We start from the raw sequence: 7,555 nt of genomic DNA on the forward strand, positions 1-7,555 counted from the left end.
ATCTTGCTACCAATATATTGATTTAGATATGCATGCATACTCTTGCACCGTTGATTCCTTCGAAGGCCATTGAAAATTTTGCGTCTAAAAAATGTTTCAGCCCACATATGCCGATCAATGTATAATTTACTTATCCACTCATTGTTATTTAACTAAAATCTGACAACCATTTCATCCCCCTTTAGTTGAAACTCATCATCTATTATATAATCCAACGTAACATCCTTGAAGGCACTTTTGAAATATGGGTCAGAAATATTTGTAGTTGCATTTTCACTCCAAGTGTCAATAACATAATCTGTGAGAAGCATCTGGCAACACTATTCGTATAACATTACGAATTGTCTTATCTCCATTAGTGATAACAGATACAGGCATTTTACCATCCATTGCTGAGTTGAAAGTAGGGGTGGGCAAAACCGGGTTTAGGTCTGGTTCGGGTCAACCAGATCGGGTTTCGGGTTTCGGGTTAGGCAAAAATCAATCCGAATGGAACCCGAATTGTTGACCTGACCCGATCCGATCCAAATATCCGATCCGAATTATATTTGGATCGGATCGGGTCGGGTCGGGTCAATAATTCAAGTTAAATTCGGGTAGGATCAAGTTCGGAGTTAAAACGAGTCGGATTGAGTTCGGGTCATTTCGGGTCTAATCGGGTCAGTTTGGGTCAGTTGAAATTGGGCCAAATCGGGTCGGGTCAATTTCGCTTAATGCAATTTTGAGCTCTTTTTTCCTTATTTTTGCAGTTTTTAGGGTGGTTTGAAGATATTTTTCTTAATCGTAATCTTTTTTACTAATTTTCAACCGAAAAAAAAAGAAAAGAAAATGGTATGAAATCAAATGAATAAAGTTAAAATGCTAGAATAGGATTATTTGCCTATTGCCTTGGAGGGTAGGACTAGGATTATTATTTGCTCAACCAACAAAGTCCAAACTTAATAAAAGTTAAAATTAATACAAACTTACAAAGTCCAAAGATAATAGGCTATTAGTCTCCATTCAAAGCACAATTTCCAAATACTAGTTTTTGAGAGTTTGAAACACAAACTCACAAAATTTAAACATAATTAAATTGTTCGGAAATACAAATCACAAAGTTCAAATATAAAAACTAAATAAGCTTCCTTGGTTCTTCCACGGCTCCACGCAAGCACTTTGACAAGTTCTAAATTCAAATTCTTGAACTCCAATTTCAAGCGCCGATTGCCTAGAAAAGGATTAAATAAATGTACAATAACTATTTTCTTTAAGCCACGTTGCAAATGAATAAACTTAATTCATATAAAAAATTGAGCAAATAAACCAAATTCATAAGATTACACATCACACACAAACACAAATAAATAAATCCAATATCTTTAATTGAGCTAAAGGGGTGCTACAATATTTCTAATTTCTATTATATCATTATAAATTTATAATTACAAATAACTATAACATGTTTAACAAATTTTTCATTACACACACACACTTGATTATATATATAATAAAACAAAATTAAGTCAATCATGCTTATTTTATGGCATTCATCACCAAATCAAGTTAATAATAATACTAGACAATAATACCATTCTATCAACCTCAACTTGTCTAACTAAAACAATTACAAATTTATAATTTTACAAACTATAATTAGACTTAAAAATTTAAAACTATAACAACTATAATTATAGTTTAAATTACAACCTAATAGTTGTTAACATGAATATGTTAATAATATTGATTTTGATGATAACAAACTTTAAATGGTTTTTGATAAAAATATTGGAGCTATTCCTTAATAAACGAAAGCCTTAATAATCATTCCATTCATATTCATAAAAGATGGACTTTCAAATTAGAAAAAGATTCTCTGCAAAATCTGGTTTAAAATGTGATTCTGGAAATAAACGGTGAACCGGTTTCTTTTAAACAGTTAACTGATTAATACCAGAGAGCAATATATTGCCTAAGCTCTAACCGTTTATGAAAAACGGAAAACACAAAAGATGGAAAGGCTACTGTTTAACAAAACCGGATAAGGCTGAATTGTTTTGCAGGTTACTGGAAACCAACGGCGAACCGTTTATTACAAACGGTTAACCGATAATATCCAGAGAAGTCACTTCATGCAAATCCTTAACCGTTTAATGTAAACGGATAACTGATGTTCATCTTGCAGGTCTCTGGAATTTAACAGCGAAAGGGTTATCCTAAACGGCAAACCGTTTATTTAAAATTTGGCCCAAAGGTAACTTTTAACCAGCCTAAACGGTTAACCGTTAATGGTTAACGGTGAACCGTTTTTGGACCGACAGTTTGTAATGGCTAGTTTTTAAGCTCTAAATATAAATAAGCTCATTCAAATTCAAAGAAGGCATATCATAACACGACTATTGAGCTTATATTCGAGAATACAATCTTCATAGAGCTTAGAACACATTCTTGCTTCATCTATTCACATATTGAGCATCATTGTGTAATCTTATATATTGTGAGAGGCAAAACAAATTTGAAATCTTTTATTTTGAGTGATTGTAAGTGTTGGGATTCACTTGGGTTAAAGAGATTGGGATAATCTCTTGTTGTAAAGGTTCTTGACACCTTGGAAGTCAAGTGTAAGCATTTGAAGCCTTGGAGGCTTGCTTAGTGGAATCCTCAAGCCCGGAAAGCTTGGAGGCTTGGACGTAGGCGAGGTTGGCCGAACCACGTAAAAATCGCTGTGTTTGAATTTCTCTTCCCTTATCTTTTTATATTGTGATCAACTTAATTGTTATTGCTTTAAATTCATTCTAGATTTGCATGAGAATTTATCTTAGAATCTAATAATTTTTAGAATCCCAATTCACCCCCCCTCTTGGGTTGCATACTTGTATTTCAATAGTACTATAATATCAAATTATGAATAATAATATATATTAAAAGTTACCTTTCAAACATCCATAACACCAATGTCGGCGCTCACCGCTTCCACTGTCGAAGCTTGCGATCTTATAAAATCTATAAAATTTAAAAAAAAATTAAATGTAGATGTTCTATATAAAGTTATAATGCATTTTAAACTCAATAACTCAATTACATAACTACATGTAGATGTTCTATATAAAGTTATAATGCATTTTAAACTCAATAACTCAAGTACATAACTACATGTAGATGTTCTATATAAAGTTATGATGCATTTTAAATATATTATGTATATAATGTATGGAAAAAAATTAAAAACATTACCTTCTTGTCATTTAATATGAAACATTTGCTCTTTAATGTCTTCTTAGAGGTTATAGATTAGATTGGCAAAAAGTTTAGATTGCAGCTAATTTTCAGTGCATATCAATGCCTCAACTATAGCCGGGGTTAAAGAACTCCTATACTTATCAATAATACGACGCTTGGTACTAAAGGCAGACTCAAATGCCATTGTGTAAACAGGAACAACGAGGACATCCCTAGCAATTTTCTCTAGAATTGGATACCTCGATCCATTCACCTTCCACCAAAGTAAAACATTAAGTTTAAGATTGCTTAGATCTTCAACTAGGTCCTTGAAGTACTTTTCCACCTTAGATTTTACTCTTCTGCTTTCATTCTGAACAGAAACCTTATTGGCATATCTAAAGAAACGGCGAACAACTCGAAAAGTGTCATCACCTTCACCACTAGCAACATCCACCAAATTAGCCTCAGTTGTAAAACGTTGAAAAGAACTTGTACCACTATAGCCGCCACTAAGACCACTCTCACTATACATCGATGGTGTGGAATTAGCGGAGAATGCACTATATGCATCATAAAACTCATTCAACAAGTCTTTCACTACTTTGGTCATTTTTTCAACCATTAAACTATCATTTCCAAAAATGATCTCAAAAATATATTTAGCAAAATTCATTTTCGCTCGTGGATCAAGAATAGAGGAAACAATCAACATTTTGTTTATCTTTCCTGTGGACTTCTAATATTTATCAAATTTTTCTCTCATACTATAAGCCATAGAGGACACCCAAGGATCTGTACTTTCTTATAGTGCAGTCAATAAACTCTTAATTAAGCCAATAGTATCATAACAAAGATTAGAAGTCACACTCAAAGAGGCAGAAAACAACAATGTGGCATCATAAAATACCTTCAAAAACTTCACAATTCGTTCAGCACTCTCCCAGTCATCCGGTCCAGGCGGGCCCACCCTTCTAACATTAGTTTCTTTCTCAACAAAGTATGCCTCCTAAGGTTTATCCATTTATGTCATTGTATCAAATGCTACTTGAAATTTCAACGTAGTCATCAACATCAAATAAGTGGAATTCCACCTGATTAAACAATCCAAAACAACAATTCTCTTTGGACAATTCACTTATTCAGCACATTGTTTAAATGTCTGCAGCTCGTAGTAGAGGATCTCACATACTTCACAGCATTCTGAGTAGCGGCAACACTAGCATGCAACTCACCCAACCTTGAAACAACAATCAAATTTAATATGTGCACAACAATACACATGCATATATTGTCCCGCCAACACAAGTGCATCATCATTCCTCTAAGCAAGCAACTGCATAGTGACATAACTAACAACAATATCATTTGTAATGGCATTATCAACAGTTATTGCAAACAACCTCTCAATCCCCAAGTCTTGTAAGCAAGTCATAATCTTTTTGCCAATTGACTTCCCTCTATGATCTTCGATTGCACTAAAACTAATAATTCTCCTATTCAAACACCAATCACTATCAATAAAATGAGCTGTAATCACCATGTAACTCATGTTTTGAATAGAAGTCCATAAATCAGTTGTAAGAGACACACACTGCTTGTTGTTGCAAATCAAACTCTTCAACATTGCCTTTTCCTCCAAAAATAACTCCATAACATCTCTACTAATAGTTCTTCGAGATGGCATAACGAATTGCGGGATAGCTACACTACAGAAATGCCTAAATCCTTTGTTATCTACAAAACTGAGCGGCAACTCACCCATAATAATCATTTTAGTTACTGCCCTTTGACGCGCGTCTTGACTCCATCCTTTACCCAAAACCAAATTACTTGCATTTTCTTTGCCGCCCTCAGCTGCCAAATTTTGTTAACTTCCACTTTGTTGTTCCCAAAATGTCTTGAATGTTTCACATGTCTTTATATACCTTGTCATATTTGTAATCCCATCAAGCCTTGAATGACATTGATATTGTCTACCACAATAGTTGCACCTACATTTGTTTGGATTATCTTCGAGTAAAGTGAAATGATTCCATACTTTCGACCTTTTCTTCATTAGCGGTCTTTTCTGCTTCACCTTTTCCTTTCCTCTTTGGGTTCCTTCCATTTGTACACTTTGTTCTTTATCGTCACTCATCGAATTTGATCTTGAGTGTCCAAGCATCTAAATATACAAAATAATCATTAATTCAAAAATCAAAACACAGAAATATTATTAACATAATCTAATTAGTAATTTCAATTCAAATTGATCATACTCGATAAACAAAAAGTAAGAAATTCATGATTAATTAACTAATTTATAATATCCAATTACCCATTCCCCATAATAATATGATATTATTTGCCTATTTATGTCGTAATTCTTATTATAAACCCTTTAATTTCAAGCCCAAAATACTTGTACTTAACGACTTAACGGATGATTAACATACAATAAAATATTAATTGAATTAGTTAATTTTTTTCAGGTTGAAGGCTTGAAGTGCAGATAATCATATAACACATTATAATTATAAAATACATGTAACACTAACATAATACTTAATTATAATATTTAATCTACATAATGTCCTATTTTTTATTCATAAAAAAATAATTATTAACTGTTATTAACAATTATCAATTAACATTATTTCAATTATTAATAATTGACAAAAGTTTTTTATTTATTAACAATTAATAAAAATTTATTTATAACAAAATCATAAATACACCAATTTTCTTGATTTTATTACTAACATTTAAAAATACATAATTACAACAATCAAATAATAACCAATTACATAATAAATAACCAATAATTAAGCATATATAACTATATAATATAGAGTAATGATACAGTCATAAACTTTTGTATAAACTTATTTTGTACAAACTGATGTTGTATTAATTCATTGGTTGAATAAAAATATAAAATAATATAAATAAATCATGTGGGCCAAGTGTTGTGCAAATTTTAATGTACTCGCAAGCGCACAAATCTATTGTAGTATAGATTAATGGTGACGAGTGTCGATCCCACGAGGAGGTGGATTTTAATTATGTGTAGAATTAATTTTGTAAATAGGTGGTTTAGATTTGTGGTGGAAGTGAATTAAATTATTCTAAAATTGGAATTAAAATGGCGAGAAGAAATTGAAGAGAAAATTACTATGATTGAAGCGCTTGGGTATCTGGATCCGTATCAATATGCACAATGGGCTAAATATTCCTTATTAATACCAATTAAATCATGAGGGGGGAATCCACTCCTCATGAACCACGCTCTAATCAATATGGTGCTAAGGGCTTATCGTGCCAAATAATAATAACCTTATACTAGGGAGCCGGTGAAACCAGGGCGATACTAGACAAGACTATTATTATTTGTCGACGAGAAGTCAAAACATCCACAAAAATTAGAGGGGAAGAGAAAATAAATTTACCAAATAAATCCCAGGACACATGTTGGGACTTCACCTTCAACCCAAGCTTGAAAGAAAATTAGCCACTCATAATTGAACTAGGGGCAAAATGGGAATTTATTAAAATATGTAGAAAATACAAGATGGAGAAGGAATTATAGAAAATAGAGTCCAAAAATAGATTCAGAGATATCAAATTAGGGGGGAGAGGCCCCCTTTTTATAGATACATGGAGTAAATCATGACCATCGGATTAAAAACAGTTTGGACGCTCAGGATTGCGCCACGTCATCAGTCAACAGTACGCGGTTTGACCACGTGGATGAACAGTAACACGGTTTGACCCGGGTTGAACAGTAACGCGGTTTGGTTGAAAATAATCCTGTGTGATGCATGTACCGTACGCGAGATTTTTCGTCCACTGATATGCTGCCACGTCACCATCAACAGTACATAAGAATTTTAGTTCAACAGGATCATGACACCTCATCAGTCAATGCCACATCATCGGTCAATGCCACGTCATCGATCCGTCTATGTGAATAGTGTCGTGCACAATAACGTATATAGTACCGTACACGTGAATAGTACCGTACATGTGAATAGTGTCATTTTTCCTTTTATGCTCCTCCTAAGGTTTTCGACCGTCCTGAGTTCAAAAGTGATGTTCGTTTTGCCGTCTGATCTCTCCTTTATTGTGAAATGACTATAATGCCCCTAAAATACATAAAATACATAAAATACTTAATTAAAATAAAACACATGTAATTAAATCATAAGAATGTTAAATACATAAAAGTAAAGGTTGTTAGTAAGACTTAAAATGTAAAATGACGGTTTTCTCCTTTATAAATATGCATTTTCTAATACTCAACACACCCCCCAACCAGCTTATTGCTAGTCCCTAGCAAATAAAGCGAAAACAAAATTCAAATTCAAAATAATTT

Source organism: Citrus clementina, unplaced genomic scaffold, assembly GCF_000493195.1.
Source record: "Citrus clementina cultivar Clemenules unplaced genomic scaffold, Citrus_clementina_v1.0 scaffold_6, whole genome shotgun sequence".
Taxonomy (NCBI): domain Eukaryota; kingdom Viridiplantae; phylum Streptophyta; class Magnoliopsida; order Sapindales; family Rutaceae; genus Citrus; species Citrus x clementina.